Source organism: Puma concolor, chromosome D2 (genome assembly GCF_028749965.1).
Source record: "Puma concolor isolate L17-30 chromosome D2, mPumCon1.1.hap2, whole genome shotgun sequence".
In the NCBI taxonomy this organism is placed as follows: Eukaryota; Metazoa; Chordata; class Mammalia; order Carnivora; family Felidae; genus Puma; species Puma concolor.
Window position 1 is genome coordinate 2221938 of NC_141677.1, and position 14635 is coordinate 2236572.

Below are 14635 nucleotides of genomic sequence, written 5' to 3' on the forward strand. Positions count from 1 at the left end.
CTATGGGAACTTCCCAGTTGTGGGTTTTGGTGTATTTCAACTCAGTTTTTCTCTTTTGTAGCACTAGCAACTCGGATGGTCAATAAAATTTTAAAAATTGAACATTTTATACCTGTGTAAGCGATACATCTATGATAACTATCACAAAAAATATAAAAATAAGCCCATTTTCTTATATATTGGGAGTTTCTCTCTTAAAACTAAAGTCCTTCCAGAATTAAACCTCCTCTATCTGCTTGTTTTCTACCTTGAGATGGGAGTTCTTAATACACCTGCTGAATTTCCACAAATATCTTCAATACTTCCATTAACTTGATCTGAATCTTTAAAATCATTTGCATTTATAGGATTTTCATCAGTTTCCAATCCTATACCTATATATTCTATAATAGAACTTTTAAACAAAATTTCCATGTCAGCTGTTAATGATTACTGTGCTTGTTCAAGAATATCCTTAAAGCCATAATTGAAACAGAAGGAGCACAAAAGTTGATGTTTGGCACATCATTAGGGAAGAATATATGGAATTCATTTTGAGAGTGAGATTTGGATAAGTCAACTTGCCTTTAAAATTCTTAAAAATATTTATTGAGCGAGACAAAAAGGATGAGTGGGGGAGGGGCAGAGAGAGAAAGAGAATCCGAAGCAGGCTCCCAGGCTCTGCAATGTCAGCACAGAGCCTGATGCAGGGCTTGAACCCATGAACCATGAGATCGTGACCTGAGCCGAAGTCAGAGGTGAGCCAGGCACCCGGTTGTCTAATCTATGTTGAGCAGGTCTGTAATACCTGAGGCCTCTGGTGAATGGGGCCCAGAACAGGAGCCACTGTTCTAAGTCTACCGGCAATGACAGCCGTTGGCCAGCTGCCAACTCATTGTTTTGAGTGGGCGGAGGAAATAGGGAGAGGTCGGATGTCTCAGGAGCTAACGGATAACGTAGCGACTATAGGTGAGAGCACTGTGTACGTAACGGAAATTCCCCAAGAGCAGCACTTCAGTGCACTCACTCCCAGAATAGAACTTAAATATGTGAGGTGATGGATGTATTGATTCAGTGGAGGAAATCCTTTCATGGGGTACATCTGTCAAGTCCTCACACTGTATACTATACTTTAAATACCTTGAAATTTTGAGCATCTTCATGTGCCTGTTGGTCATCTGGATGTCTTCTTTAGAGAAGGGTCTATTCATGTCTTCCCATTTCTTCACTGGATTATTTGTTTTTCGGGTGTGACTCCTCATGGAAAGACCAATCAAAACCACACTCAGGTACCACTTCACGCCAGTCAGAGTGGCTAAAATGAACAAATAAGGAGACTATAGATGCTGGAGAGGATGTAGAGAAATGGGAACCCTCTTGAGCTGCTGGTGGGAATGCAAACTGGTGCAGCCGCTCTGGAAAGCAGTGTGGAGGTTCCTCAGAAAATTAAAAATAGACCTACCCTGTGACCCAGCAATAGCACTGCTAGGAATTTATCCAAGGATACAGGAGTGCTGATGCATAGGGGCACTTGTACTCCAATGTTTATAGCAGCACTTTCAACAATAGCCAAACTATGGAAAGAGCCTGAATGACCATCAACTGATGAATGGATAAAGATGTGGTTTGTATACACAATGGAATACGACTTGGCAATGAGAAAGAATGAAATCTGGCCTTTTATAACCACGTGGGTGGAACTGGAGAGTTATGCTAAGTGAAATAAGTCATGCAGAGAAAGACAATACCGTATGTTTTCACTCTTACGTGGATCCTGAGAAACTTAACAGAAGACCATGGGGGAGGGGAAGGGAGTTGCAAGCCATAAGAGACTCTTAAAAACTGAGAACAAACTGAGGGTTGATGGGGGGGTGGGAGGGAGGAGATGGTGGGTAGTGGGTATTGAGGGCACCTGTTGGGATGAGCACTGGGTGTGGTATGGAAACCAATATGACAACTTCATACTTAAAAAAAATAACAAATGGCATAACCACTTTGAAAAAAAGTACCTTGAAATTTTATTTGTAAGTTACTTATTTCTCAAGAAAGCCAGCAATAGGGAGCAGGGGAGTCAAACCAGGTTCAATCTCGTAGCACCCACTGACCTTGCCAGAGTAGACCAAGAAGTGCCTCACATCCATCTCCAAGAGCAATCAGTTCTAGCTTGGTCATTCCCATAGCAACCGCATCTGTAATAGCCTGGAAAGAGGGTGTCACCTGGCAGTTTGTTCCTCGTAGGGGAATTAGATCCTGTCCATGTCTCTTGTGGGTATTTATCTCGCCATATACAGCATATACATAACAAAATGGCCCCATGCAGAAATAGACTTCCTTTTCTGTTTGAAAACCATTAGAAACCTACACTTCCTCAAAATGTTTAAAAGTAAAGCTGTTAAAATAGCTGTTAAAACTTATGGAATATAGAAACATCTCTACATGATCTTCAGCTTCACATCTTATTTGTTTAGCTTTGCCTGATGTGTGTCAAGGTAGAATTTGTATATTCAGATTTCCCAGAAGATCAGAGAATTTCCAGCTTCTCTCATCCGGTAGGTGGTAAAACTTCTGGCCTTGAAAAGGTCCTCCATTAAAAAGCTCCTACAGGGAAAGCAGTTAACTCCCTAATCAGGGGAGGTTTTTTGTTTGTTTGTTTGTTTTTCCCCTTCCCCTTTTGCATCTTTAATTAGCTTTGGAAACCGTGTGCACCACCTTCTGGTGCCTGTGTGCATGTGCGCCTGTGTAAGAGTTTGCTACTAAAGGATCATGTGGTTCATTCTGGCCCTGCCAAGCATCTATGGATATAGAGATGCGGTTTCTCACTGAGTAAGCTTCCAGGTTGGCCAGTGACTTTTTTTTTTTAATTTCTATCCCAAGGTGTTTAGGTTTCCTCTGTTTCTACAACCATATCTTCTAGTTACCGACAAGGGCATTCTACCATTGGCTGTTCTGTTCCTTTCTTTTCCCTTTTCCCCCATCAGCCAGTCTCCTCTCCCGTGGAGTCGTGTTGTGCCCTATTTCCCTGCTGAGAGCACTAGGAACCCGCAGGAAAGTGCAGATCCAGGGAGCTGGTGGAAAAGAGCTAGAGTGCAGTTTCAAGGTTAGTGATGGAAGATGATTTCTAAATAAGCAGATCTAATTCAAGGTTGAGAAAGGGTTAGTAGGATAACCAAGAAGCACAGGTTTTCAGAACCAACTAAGTCAGAATGGAGTATTTCTTAACGAGGGGAGTGGTCAAAATTTCAGTCAGCCGAGGGTTTAGCAATCGGCAGGACACGAGGTAAAGGAACCGTGGGGAGAAGCGTGTGGATGTGAGGATGGAACCTTGTTCAGGGACTGCGTTGAAGTTGTCTCACTTCCACAGGTTACAGAAACCAGAATTGGGGTAAATAAAACCCACATTCACCCCATAGTCTGTGTTCCCTTGTCTCGTTTGATTTCCAGAAAGGGTGTAGTTTGGGGTTGTTTGCAGAATCTAGTGGGAGAAGAGGGCGAGAGAAAGAGTTCTTGGCACTTTATATTTTAGCAAGACACACTTTAGTTTTTTCTCCCATATCCCCTCAAAATTATAGGTATCTGCTGCTAAACTTAGGCAGTGGCATTAAAGATACACATTGTTACTCTCTGGTATTTGAAAGAAAAGAAGTATTCTCTTTAGAGCTCTGACCCCCCATCCCAACTCTAGTGTTTAAACAGTGGCGCAATCCCATCAGCATCACAGAAATCCCTTTTATCAAATAGAACGTTCTTGCCATAGAAGAAACTTGAACTGTGTTTAAACAAGTGTTTGGAAGTGAGTTGATCTTCTTTATTGTCTATTCTCAGTCCCCAGGCAAGTGTAGTAAAGATTTAAAAAGGGCCTATATGATTTACGGACTTAGGATGGTTCACATGTGACCTCGTTAGGAAACTCCGTGAATATGCATTTGGGGACCACACTTAGGCCTAGGTGCAGCTGGATGGGAATTAGATTCATTACATGTTCCCTGGCTCCCGCCTCAGTAGTTTGCTGCGTTGTCGTGCCCTCCATAGTTGATGCCGAGAAGTCTCTTGACAGGTGAAATGGGAACGTGTCCTTAGTTTTCCTTTGTTGACTTAGTGATGGACCTAGACAGAATTGTGAGCTGTGATGTGGGTTTTCTTGCATTCTTTCTCCTCTGAAGAAGTCTACCTGATGTGGTTATTGGGGTACACGGTACACGCTCCGTTCCCTGCCATCGTCCTTCCATAGCTCCATTCCGCCCACGCCCACCCTCCACCCAGCTGCTCTAAGATACTCTGCCATTATGGCCCTAACACAGCCTCATTTTTATGGGCCTCCAGGTTGGAAATGACGTGTCAATTGCTATTACACTGGGGTATATGCTGGTAAATGTGACTTAAGATGGGATTATTCTTTTTATTTTTTAAAATTTTTTTTTTTATTTTTGGGACAGAGAGAGACAGAGAATGAACGGGGAAGGGGCAGAGAGAGAGGGAGACACAGAATCGGAAACAGGCTCCAGGCTCTGAGCCATCAGCCCAGAGCCTGACGCGGGGCTCGAACTCCCGGACCGCGAGATCGTGACCTGGCCTAAGTCGGACGCTTAACCGACTGCACCACCCAGGCGCCCCGAGATGGGATTATTTTTAATCCTAATTGGTCATGAGACCTCTTTTGCAGGTTAGTCATCTATGAAGGTTATCACATTTGATCTGCAAATTATACCCCAGAGGGAGACCACCTCACCTGTTCTCAGTCATTCCCTGCTAACATGTTAAAACCATGCCTCTGTAGACCAATTCTTGCTTTGTCACTGTTGGACTTTATAGAAATAACAAAATACCCTGCATTCCCATATTTTTGTTAATATTGTATAGAGTTCTCTTCTGTAAGGCTTTCTGCTTACTATTATTTATGATGCCCTTGACTACTAGTTATAAGGTTCTTCTCACCAAATGAGTATCCACTCTCTAGGCTGTAATCCCTGCACGTCGTAATTTCCATTTTTTATTTCAGAAGATTTTTGTTTACCAACGTTAGCTCTCCACATGTTTTTCTACTTTAGGACCTTTCTCTTATTCGTAAAGCCTTCATGTTGGCCAGATGCTTTCCATTTTCTTTATTAATCATCAGTCCTGATAACGTGTTACCTACTTCTTATATTCTCATGGTTCTGCCGCAATATGAACTGCATTTACCCAAGTGAGTAAATTATCTTTTCAAAAAAACAGCTGGAGAATCTACCAGCTACCCAACATGTTACAATCCTTTATCTTCTCATTGTGTGTGAATGGCTAAAACAAAGTCTTGTTACAATGGGGTAGAGACTAATGTTGTAATATTGTCTGTCAAAATCTCTTATTAGTTTTCATACGCTGTGCTGAGTTATTAGCAAGAAATAAGGTTTCATATGATTTTAAAGATGTAATCATAGCTTCAATAGTCTTCAAAAAGTCTACTTGTGTCGTTATCCAAATATCCCCAGCAAGATCTGAGCTCCCTCTGATTGTGTGACATAGCCCAGCATGCGGTTTGTCATAATGGTTCAATGGAGGAAGAATGGATTTTTTCAGTCTCGAATGTGTATACACAGAAAGAATCGGCTTAAGTTACGTAAACTCATTTTCTTTACCTTTGCTTGTAGAATGGATAAAATTTCCCACATCTTTGTATTGATATTAGAAGGTAGAAGTGAAGATGAAACTAAGGGTTGAATAGGATGTGAGAGTTTCCTAAAACTGGGAGAAAAAAAAAAACACTCTTTAACCCTGTCAACTAGATGTCATGATCATCATGTTTCTGACCTTCATTTGAGTTTTGATATTGAACTGCTGTTATGTCTCTAATTTGATAGACATTGAAATCTATTTGAAAGGTAACACTAACAACATGAACTTGTTTCTCACTTTGATAGTCCTAAAGAAGCCTGCGGCATTAATAGTTCGTGTGTGTGCACATGAGTGTTTTCTGCATGGATTTGTGCCTGTGAGCAATGATATATTAAAAAGTAAAAAAACTAGATAATTTTACTCCTAAAAAACCAAATACAAATAAATACAGCTTTTTTTTTTTTTTTCCTCTAGTATATATTGAGTGAAATGAACACCAGAAGGGTCTACGGTCTAGTATAAGGAGAATTAGTGGGTTCTTAGCACTTAGGTTCTATCCCTGGCCTTATTAAAATTAGCTGTGTGCAACAGTTAAAGGCTAGGTGAATTTTATTCCATCTATAGAGCTCATTCCAGCAAAAACACATACAATTAAGCAGAAAAATACTTAATTGAAAAATATCGTAGAACAATGGGGGTTATGTTTTGGGTTTGTTTTTGTTGTTTTAATTTTAATGTTTACTCTGAGCTGTCACCACAGAGCCTGATGTGGGGCATGAACTCACAAACCGTGAGATCATGACCTGAGCTGAAGTCGGTCGCTCAACCGACTGGAGCCACCCAGGTGCCCCAATGTTTTTAACATAGAATGAAGGCAATTATAAGAGATAGTATAGTAAAAAAACAAACAAAAAAACCTTGTAAATACCACTTGACCAAATTTTAATTTTTTCATATATTAAAAAAAAACAAAACCTGATCGTTGGAATACCGTGTATCTCACTAGTATCGTTAGCTAACTTCCCCCAAATCACACAGTAAAATACCAGAGCCAGGAAGTTTGGCCTAGAGCCCATGTTCTTAACCAATACTCTATTGGCTCTTAATTCATTAGACTCCTTGTCTTCAAATGAGAAGGTAGTCATAATAGGTCATGTGGATTAAAAAAATCTTAGTATGGTGCCAAGAACATAATAATTCAGTAAATGTTCACTATGATTCACTCCATACTGCTTTTAGTTGGATATTTAATTCAGAAGAACCAGGATTAAACCCCAAATACGTGGCCACTAGTTGAGTGTATGTTTTTCTGTCAACAACTACTCAAGTGGTGGGAATCATGGCAGATATTTAACCTCTAAGACAGGCTTCAGGTGAAAACTGAATTAGACTGATAGTAGTGAGTCAGATATCAGATGAGAGGGAAAGAAAATACACCTTAAACAGATATCTAAATATCCCCAATATATCTAAATACAGTTTTTCTCTTACATTTAAATCAATAACCTGGGATTCATTTCTGTCTAGAAAGGGTAGGGGTCATGATTCATGCATTTTTCCATTTGGGAATCTAATTGATTCAGATGAATTCAACCCCCCTATTATAGATTCAAGCAGTCTGATTAAAGTCACATCTGTGCATATGTGTTCACGTGTGTGTGCGCAAATGTGTGGCAGGAACTAATATATGAAAATGCAAAAGACTGAATAGATCCATGGATATCTTTTAGAATAACACAGAAGTCTTAAGACTTCTACTAGTTATGAAAACAAGGTATAGGGGTGCCTGGCTAGCTCAAAGGACCAGGTGACTTGATCTCAGGGTTGTGTGTGTGAACCCCATGTTGTGTATAGAGATTACCTAAATAAAACTTAGTATACCTTTTTTTTTTTTGTCTTTGAGACGGAGGGTTATCAAAAGAACATGAACAGGAACATAACCACCTATGTGAGGTCACCAGATTTATAAAAAGGCAGCAGAATCTTGAATTAGAAAAGTCTTTTCCGTAAATGTTAACTTTTGAAATGACACTGTAATGACTCTTTATCAGCATTCATCTCCTCTCTGGTTCCTCTAGCTCAGTCTTTGCTAATATCCATGTTAAATGTTGTGCTTAAATTTCATAACCCTAATTTATTACTCCTTGTTGTAATTTTAAATGCTGGCTCCTATTTTTGGCAGACAAATCCTATAACACTGAGTTAAAGGGGGGTCTTGAGCATTAATACCACATCTGACTATTTCGTAGTTTGCACATAGTGTGTACCAAATAAATACATGCTATTCAATGTAAAGATTACTTGCTACCTTATGTTAGGAAGTAAAAAAAAAAAAAACAAAAACAAAAACAAAAACAAAACACTGGTGTTGAATTACTTGGTTACTTTAATTTTAGAATGATGTTTCTATTGGAATATTTCTTAAGAAATGTTAGTTTTGGGGGCTTCTGGGTGGCCCAATGGGTTAAGCATCCAACTCTTGATTTTTGGCTCAGGTCATGAACTCATGGTTCATGAGTTCGAGCCCTACATCGGGCTCAGTACTGACAGTGCAAGAGACTGCTTGGGATTTTCTCTCTGCCCATGCCTCAAAATAAACCTTAAAGTGTTAATTTTTACCTTTTGTTTACATAGAATACATCTTTAAGAACTAAAAAGGGTAAGATCTAGGACCATGTCTTGAATATTCTTAAGAAATTTCCACTAAATATTCTCAGGAGGGATAAGCACAGGAGTATTCATATTTAAAATATCTAATGAAAAGCACTTTTAAAATGGTGCAATAGGGACCTTCAAAAATCCTATATTCCAAAACATTGGTTTTACTCTTCTAAAAATCATCAGAACCAGCTTCTCCAGAACTGTTAGAAGCCTCTGGTTAATTTCAACCTGAGGAGCATGTATTCAAAAACCAAACCCAAGAGATAGTGGCAACCCTAGAAGAGTCCTAATAAAATGCCAAAAAGTTTTCCCGTTCACATCCACCTGTTCCTAACTCTCTGGTGGCCTTGGGACACCTTAGCATCAAGACAGCATGAGCTTGGAAACCAGCTTGGCTGACCTAGCATTGGATGTCCAGTCAGTGCAGTAGGGTTTTTTCTATTCCATATGTTAAGGACGTTTGAAGTCCCCAATCCTTCCCTGAGTGTGTGAAGTGAACCGACTGAAAAATGAACCGCTCTTCTCGGACCTGTCAGGCGGGGAGATCCGGGACAAAGCACTGCCTCCCAGACTAGAGGCAGGTGAGAACAGGGTGTCTTGGCTTGACCAGAGCAGCCTCCAAGGGGAGGAAAACCTGAACCATGGTTGACCTGCTAGAGGCCGTGTGTGAACAACTCTGAGAGTTAAAATCTCCCCAGGAGGATCCCATGATAGGGGGACCCCGACGGTGTTGTGAGATCTACATCTAGGAGCCCACGGGGAAAATGGAGAAAAGACACCCCCCCCCCCCCCGCCTGCTTCTAGCAGGGAGAGGGGGAAAGGAACCACTTTGAAATACGCCTGAATACTCTGTTCTTAGAAGGGCCTGCCCTGGGGGAAACCCCTGAACCTGTGCCTAAATTCCCACAGTGACTAGGAGAGTCTAACCTGGAGAACAGCAATGCCCCAATCCAAGCAGCTGCAGCCTTCTACAGAGGGGAAGGGAAATAGGCGGAAATGCTCCCACTTACTCTAGCCGTCTTGACCCACCAAAGGGGCAGAAGAAAAACTGGAAAGAGGGTGGAAAAGAGGGGAGGGGGAGGAGCTGAACTTCAGAAGCATAGATCAATTAAGAGCCTGGGGTCTGATCACAGAATGGTTACTTTCCCCTCCCTTATCCCCACCACATCACAAAAGACCTTTTTATAGCTGTTCCCTTTACTTAGTGCATCCGGGCCCCTTACCCAGAAAAAAACAAAACCACGCAAGGCATACCTAAAGGCAAAAGACACATTTATGGAAGGACAGAGCAAGCATCAGAACCAGACGTGGCAGAGGTGTGGGGATTAGCAAATGTTTTAAACTAGGATTAATATGTTACAGGCTCCAGTGGATAGAACAGACCACATGCACGGAGGGATGGGCAATATAGGCAGAGATGGAAGTGCAAAAAAACCTCAAGTCTTCATTTCCGTTAGTGTTTCTTTATCTCTCGCCTTTCTTTGAGCTTATGAGTAGACTGGACGCAGCACAGTGAAAGACTCCCTGAGCTACAGGTAGAATTCTCTCACAGGAGACAAGCATGTCTGGGTTCACTTGTCCAGTGAGAAGTATGAACGGTCTATGCAGCACACACAAACCAACCTGGATCAGCCAACCCTAATCCAGCCAGTGGACTTGTGCGTTAAATAAACACACATCAATGTCAGAGTGCTTGCTGGTTCTTTTAAGTGGCACACAGGTATTATGAGCTGTGGCCCACACAGAAATGGGAGGTGTCTGGATTCAGTCAGACCCGCATTCTAAGACCCAGGTCTAGCTTAGTTTCTAGCGTGTCTCTCACTGCTGGTTGATCCTGTGGGTGTGCACATTTCCCCCAAGAAAAGGCACTGTAGTAATCTATGAAGGTAGCTTTCGGATAATTATTTTAAAAGAAACAAATTTAAATTCTTGCAGGTTTCTACTGTAAAGATTGCGTAAAGGAGAGCAGCTTTGTGTAATAGACATAATGCACTTGTTTTTTTGTTTTGTCTTGGTCGTAATGGCCCTAGTGATGCTACTTGTGATCAGCCATCCCGTTGTTTTCTGACTTGCTATCCTGTAATTGATACTTATGGGATTATTTCCTGCTGACCACATCTTCAAAAGTCTGACTGGCAAGCATGACTTGGCATCCTGAGTGAACAAAACCTTTGGCCTCCAAACCACTATTGCGAGAACATCATCACTTCTCTGTCATGCATTAACAGCACTGATAATTGCTGGTGTCTCCCTTGTCCATTCTTTGTCCGTGGAGCCCGTCTCTGCTAACACTGACCTGTGCAGAGAGATGCTGAAAATCTCTACTCTGATGTTTCCTTTCACTCGTGTTACGGTTTCCAACTCTTGGTATTGCTATTTAAGAGTAAATCCTTGCCATCAATATCTTAGCATGGTGCTTTCCCAGACAGAAAATCTGGTGTCTCAGGAACAAATCTCCTTACTGGGCTTTTAGCAGTTTGAGCCTTGGCCCTGTCAGACCCACCATCCTGCCCTCTGCATTTCAGGTTTTTTCACATGCCTTAAAATCCCGAGTTTGCACTCTCAATGCTTCAGAATTTGACTGTGTTATACTTTACAAACTCAACACATAATAGTTCTTATATATGATAAAACTGCCCATATGTTAAAAATCGTTTTTGCTGTTTTGCCAGTGAATATTTCTACAACATCCAATTAAAAAGTAACAGGACAGGGAAAAAAAAAAACAAAAAAAAAAAAACGTAACAGGACTACTGTCACGGGAGCATGTGAAAAGCTGTGTGCTCCAACCCCATCTCTTCCTCATCAGGGGGTGGACTTTATAACTTCTGCTTTGGGTAGTCTTAAGGTTTGCCTCCAATGTTCCAAAACCGTTTTCCTTGACTAGTCAACAATAAAGAGAACTTGACCTTAAAGGTATTTGATGCCATTACTACCTATCTTCCTGTTTCTTCTAACATTTCTCTATTGTTATCTTGACTTTTTCTCTGGTTTATTTTGTGACCTTATAGGTGAGGTTATAAAAATGGCATCCAAGAGTTGGACTCTTGCCTGTGTGTTCTTCGTGACCATTTAGATATCTGAAAAACAGAAATTTTAGGTTGGTGCCTTGTTGAGATATTAATAGCCGGGTACATATTTTCGTCTATGTGTCGCCTGCATTCCTATGTCCTAGATATTAGAGTCTGTAATTCCCATTTAAATTTTTTTCTGGTGTCCATATTTTCTAATTTTTAACCACTATCTTGATTCTGTTCTGCACACTGGCCAGTATCTCAATTCTCCATATAGAAGGAGGCTATCTGTCCCCTGACCTTCCTCTCCAAAGTAAGTCTCCTACAATCAGCAAAACTCTTATTTTCACATTTTCAAAGTTAATTATTATACTCTGCATTGAGGATGAAAGCCAGGACATTCTTGCTTTGTTCATAGGCTGGCTGTAAAGGGTAAACATGAGTAAAGCATTTATATTCTGACAATTACGACTTTCTGCCCTTTTTCTGGACCATATAGTGTTCTGTAAGTAGACTTCATTTTTTATGACTTCAGTGTTTAGATTCCTAAGCAACTCACAGGATAATTTTCCTACTAGGCATTCTTATAATTCTTCATATTTTAGTTTTCTTTGTATTAGACTATGAGTTAATGGGTGGATTTTCATTTTTATGTCGCATTTTTTTCTTAAAACTTATCTCCCGTGAAAAGCATTGAAAAGTGGTACACAACTGTAATCGTTAACGTTTTTCCTGGTGTTCGCAACTCAAACTGTTTCAAGAATCTAGTGCCTTCCCACTTTCTCCCTTCAGTTTGCTAGAAAACATCCTCAAATAAGATACTAAGAATGGATCACAGAAGATAAATTTTCTGAGTCCTTGTGTTGGAAAACACATGGATTCTCCTTTTATATTTGAGTGTAACTTCTCCACGTATAGAACTCTAGTTGAAGAATCATTTCTCAAAACTTTGATAGTAACTCTATTCTGGCATCTAATTTTGCTGTTTGAATTTTCCATTATGCCTTGTTTCATTATAGAACAGTCCTCAGCAAATGCTTCCCATGTAAATATTTTAGAGTTTGCGGGCTGTAGAGTCTGTCTCTGGTGTTGTAGTGCTAATGTGATGGTAAATGATACGCAAGCAATCATGGGTGTGGCTGCATTCCAATAAGACTATCCATGGAGAATGAATTTGATTTTCAGATCATTTCTAGGTGTCTAAAAGTATTCTTAGCTGCTGGGCTGTATAAAAATTCAACATGGGGACTGAATTTGATTCAAGTTTATTAACCATTATTTTGATGCTTTTTATCTTTCATTTATGGCCATTATTAGCAAATTTCACAATGTGCATCAGCATATCCATTGAGCCCTTGTTACTAGAAGGCCTTGTTAAACTTGCAAGCACATACCTGGGAAAATGCAGAACCGTGTGGTGTTGGTGCTTGTGGCATGGCCTCAAGGACACTGGTGTAGAGGCTAGCTTAGGTTCAAAGCTAAGTATCAGGCTTTCACTTGAACACAGCATCCCCTGGAGCCCCTGCTCGTGCCCAAAGTTACCCCACCCTGGGGCAGATTGGGCCCATCATCTTCCTCCATCCCCTTTTCCTCTTTCTCAAGCTTGTTGCATTTTCTGTTCTGTGGGTAACACCACACCAGCTGTGGACGCCATTTTCTTCTCTTCACTGTTGGTGACTCATCCCTTTTTGTGTTCTCTGTGTTCTGTCAGTAGGATTATAGTTAGGACTATAGTCCCTACTATAGGACTATAGTATAGGCACATGTATGTAATTGGTCACCTTGACTAAAAAAAAAATTACATTTGAATGGTATTTATCCTTAGGTGCTAATGTGCTATCAGGCTTACCATAGTTACCACTACTTGCTCCTCTGAAATGAGGCTATGCATGATACTGGCTAAAGTTCCAATAACAAGGAGTGTCTGGATGTTCTATTTTGTTGGTCATGGGGAGGTTGTTACTTAAAGGAATTAAAAAGGAAAAGAAAATCTTGCACGGGATCTCTCTTACTGATCATCACCATCATATGTTCTACTGAAAATTCTGTTTTAGTGTTTATCGTTCGTTTGTGTATTCTGTATTTCTCTTTAAGGGTCTACAGTCACCTCATCTTTAAAACTTCTAGTGTAGATTCTAGAAACTGGAATGTTGGACCTTTATTTTTTTTCCTTGATCTGTTATTGATAGAAAATAGAGCTACATCTTCATAAATACTACTAAGACAGATTCTTTATAGAAATACCCAAAGTGCCCGGAGGCGCCTTATCAGTAACTTACTAGAGCATTCATGAATGCGGAACTCCATCTTGAGGAGATGTCGAGCCAAGGTCCTGGAAAAGTCCATCCCATTTCCTTCAGCATAATTCTTGAGTGTATCTGAGAGCTAATAACCTGTCCAATGTAAAACTCCAAAATTATACTTGGCATTCAACTTGATAGGGACAATGCTTGTATGTTACCCTGTTCTCCTGTCCCCTGGTTTGATCTAACTTGTGAATATGTGGTTAACTGCCTTTATGTATCAGATGCAAATGGTGACCATTGTTTATTTACAAAAATAGGAATTTGAGGACTGATACTCTTATTCTGGAGTTGAGAATAGTGGTCAGAGTTGGATTTTCTTTTCTAGTTTTAAATCCTGATATCCAAAATATAATCTTGAAGTGAATCCCAGAACAGAATAAAGATTATTTGATTTTTAAGGAAAGAAATGTATTTCAGCCTAAATTGGCACATTATGAAGCCAGTCTGTAGGATTCCTTCCCTGGAATATAAAGAATAAATTACATCTGAAATGTTGGAAATTAAGAAAAAGCAAACATAAATGAGCTTAGTCACTTGCCACCTGAAAAAGATAGGAAACAGTTAATCAGTAACGAATTCCATTGGACATTGAGACTTCCCGGAAAGATGGATAAATCATGGCTTTGCTGTTTACATTCTATATTTGTAAATGGCTGTAATTAGGTTTACACGCTAAAGAGTTTTCACTCATTTCTGCTAAAAGTCAGCAGTGATCTGGTTCAATAGTTCATACGTTCATTTTTTTAAATGGATTTATCGTCATCTACAAGCCTTAATTAAAGATAGGTAGGGCAGAAGATTGTTTTTCTGGCACTGACACCGACATCTTAGGACTCTTCACTTACCCTGTCTGTAAAAAGTGAAATATAATGCCTCAGGATGCGTTTTGTTGACAGAAAACTAATGCTATGAGGTTCGTGGAGGCTCAGCATAGCAAGTATACATATGTGGTGATTTTTAATCTTTTTGATGGCTTGATTCACTCAGAAAATATAAGGAGGTTATTTGTCTGAGTTATACTTGAAGAACTGCAGGGAGTAAAGGTTGCTGGCCTTAAAGTGTCTTTTTCATGCAAAAACAGGAATT

The 14635-nt window shown here is 40.2% G+C and overlaps 1 pseudogene; it reads left to right on the forward strand.

The window, feature by feature from the left end:
- The first annotated feature begins 845 nt into the window (after positions 1-845).
- LOC112851471 (zinc transporter 6-like) overlaps positions 846-14635 on the forward strand; it is a 61779-nt pseudogene continuing 47989 nt past the window's right edge.